Source organism: Glycine soja, chromosome 12, assembly GCF_004193775.1.
Source record: "Glycine soja cultivar W05 chromosome 12, ASM419377v2, whole genome shotgun sequence".
Classification (NCBI taxonomy): Eukaryota; Viridiplantae; Streptophyta; class Magnoliopsida; order Fabales; family Fabaceae; genus Glycine; species Glycine soja.
In genome coordinates, this window is record NC_041013.1 from 35842548 (window position 1) to 35846214 (window position 3667).

Here is a 3667-nt window from a genome sequence, read left to right on the forward strand (position 1 = left end):
GAAAAAGAAGTGAAAGGGAAGTGTGCTTGTTGTTTTGGTTTGAAATTTGTTCTATAATTTGTGCCTATTTTATACCAATCATAGTTCTGAAATTTCAATTGAAAATTAGTGTCAAAACTAGAGGTTTCTTGAGTCTTATTTTTTTAGTTTTTTTTTACTCTACTCCAGAGCCATTCTAGGTTTCTCTTTGAGTCCTAGCTTACTCTTATATGCTTTTCATTGCTTTAATTGTTGAATAATCCTTGAAAATGTCTTTTTAAAAATCTATTGGTTTAGCTTTCATTTCATTTTTTTGTCTTTGGTTATTGCTTGTCTCTTTGTTTCCTTGTTTGTGAGTTGCCATATAAGGAATTGGAAAGGAGGATTGGTGTCATCCCTTGAAGAATTTGAGTCAAGAAGCAAGCAACCAACCACCTTAAGAGCAATTGGACTAAGAAGCACTCCAAATTGAGTGAATCACCAAAGAGAGCACAACCACCAAAATTGAGGACTATTTTGTAATTGGCAATTTACTTACCTTCATTGCTTTCAAATTTTGTAACAAAAAGGCCTTTCAATGGAAGTGTGTTGGGAGCCTCCAATAGGTTACCAAACTTCCATTTGTGTGTAATACTTTTTAGGCAATTTTCCCTTAGGATAGTGAGTGTTTTGTTGGGAACCTTAAATTGTGGTCATCCAAACACTCTTAGGATTCGCATAGTTTACATATCTTGCGCTTTAATTTCTTTCTTACTTTCATAACCTATTTCCTTTACCTTCTGTCGCAACCTACCCTTCGACGGGAGGGTGACGTGAGACTCACGGGTGCATCTTCCAAGAAAGGAAAATGGGCGGAGTCGCCACCAACGTTTATTTGAGGAAAACGTAAGAAAAACAAAAAAAAACGTGGTCTACGAACTTTAAGTGAAAGGTTCAGGAGTTCTATTTATGCACGGGAAAGATATTAGCACCCCACGCGTCCGTCACAAGGGATGGCAACCTTTAATCAAGTGTGCGAATATGACTTCAATTTGTGTTATCTTCCCTTTTTTACGCTTTCTATGTCTTTTTATGCCTTTTATATTTTTTTATCTTTTTGTGGTCGACAAGGGTGTTTCCCTTGCTCCTACGTATTCCTCAATTGTGGTAAGGAAATCAGACCTACGTAGTTCTTTGAGAACTAAACGTTGGTTAAGTTGTTTTTATCTTTTTTGCAAGATATATTTTGACTGAACAAATGTCGTTTAAGGCATTGGACCATAAAACGATCTTTTGTTTTTGAAAGGAGAGAAACGTTAAGGCGTTGGACCATTAACGATCTCTTGTAGTGGTCGACAAAAGTGCGGCTTTTGCTCCTACGTATCCTCAATTGCGACGAGGAAATTAGACCTACATAGTTCTTGCAAAAGCGGTAAAGTTACATGTTGATTTTATGCTTTTGAACGGTCCATGTTAACCGATAAAAGCAAAGAGGATTGTTTAAGGCGTTGGACCTTAAAACAGTTTTTAGTGATTTTTCGGACAAAACTTGATTTGTGAGTTGATTTTAGTCTTAGTTTTACTTTGGTTATTAATCAATTCATGCAAGGAAACTTCCAAAGAAAAACGTCCGATTAATTTTTTTGATTATTTTATTTAAAGATATTTTGATTATTTTATTATTATTTTTCAAGATATTTTGATTATTTTATTATTATTATTTTGCTTTTTAGGTTACAGTGTGAACGATCAGTTAGATTTTATTTTAACAGTGATTAAACGAGATTACAACGCAAATGATTGGTTGAAATTCATTTTATCATTTATTAGGCAAGATAATGGCTTAAACGATCGGTTAAAGCTCGCTAAAAAAGGAAGAAAAGAAACCGAAATTGAACGAAATAAAGATGACAGCCAAAAAAACAAGAAATGAATTAAAAGTCTCGGATTTGAAAACTTACGCATTGAAGAATGAAGAACGGATGAAGAATGGTGAAGAACGGAGGAAAACTTTCACGGATTTGCTTATGGAACATCTCGGAAGCGTTACGGAAGCGCCTCGGCTTGGATTTTCTTCACGAAAACAATTTTTTTCACCCAAAACAGCTGAAATGCATAACCAGGGGGAGGAGGGATATTTGGAACAGCCCCTTTTCGCCTATTTATAGGAACAAGGGGGAGGAGTTCGCCGCCCAGCTCACCCAGGCGAGCTGGGTTGCTTCCTCCAGAAGCAACCCTGCTTCGAAAATATTCTGGAAGGGCCCAGATTTGAAAATTTGGAAATTGCTATTTGCACCCTCCTTTTGATAAGTTCACCTCCCTTCTTTCGTAATTTTACGGAAAAGTTACGGAAGCTTTATGGAAGCATATAGGACTTGACTTTCTTCTTTTTTTCTATTCCTTCTTACCCATATTAGGTGAAATATTCTTATTTAGGGTTATGGGAATTTTACGGAAGCATATAGGACTTGATTTCCCTCTTTTTCCTCTTCTCTTTCACCAATATTAAGTGAAATAGGCTTACTCAAAGTTTTAGGAATTTTACGGAAGCATTACGAAAGCCTCGGAAGCTCCGGAAACCATTTTCCAACAAAACGTGGAGGATCTTGATTAGTTCACCCCCTCCCCTTTGCTAAATGCACTCCTTTATATTTACACACGCCATTTTGCTAAATACACTCCCATTTTTGTGTTTTTTTACCGGTTTCTTCCCGAAACGTTACGGAACTTTACGGATTACGTAACAACACCCATTTGCTTTCCGGAATGTTGTGAAACTTTACGAATTACGAACCAAGGCTCTTCTTGACTTCCGAAATGTTGCGGAACTTTACGGATTGTGCAACAATGCCTCTTTTTTACTTCCGGAATGTCACGGAACTTTGCGGATTACCTAACGATAGATGTTAAGTACCTCAAGGCGGTCAAACGAAGGTTGCATGCCATCAAACGATGGTCCCCGAACGAAATTAGGGTATGACAGTTGCCCCTCTTTACTTGTCTTTTATTGGAGATAAAAGGGAAGTAAAGATAAGACACTAATTTTGTTCGAGCGGAACATCATTCGGCCGGTCAATATCCCCGCCAGTGGAGCCTGCAAAAATTTTGAAAATGATCAGCACCGAACGACCAACATAATCCTGATACTCCCGAATTCATTCCTCTCGGTTGACGAAAGGCGTGGATGACCATAAGGAATCTCCGCATGTCATCGGGCTTGCCGCCTCTAGATGATCAAAGGTGCAGAATGACCATAATTTGTCTCTGCGTGCCATCGGACTCGATCGTCTCTGGATGGCAAAAAGGTGTGGGAAATGACCATAATTTGTCTCCGTATGTCATCGGGCTCGCCGCCTTTGGATGACAAAAGGCGCAGAATGACCATAATTTGTCTCTGCGTGCCATCAGACACGATCGTCTCCGGATGGCAAAAAGGTGCGGAATAATAATTTGTCTCTGCATGTCATCGGGCTCACCGCCTCTGGATGACAAAAGGCGCAGAATGACCATAATTTGTCTCTGCGTGCCATCGGACACGATTGCCTCCGAATGGCGAAAAGGTGTGCAGAATGACCATAATTTGTCTCCGCATGTCATCGGGCTCATCGCCTCTAGATGACAAAAGGCGTAGAATGACCATAATTTGTCTCTGCGTGCCATCGGACACGATCGTATCTGGATGGCAAAAAGGTGTGCGGAATGACCATAA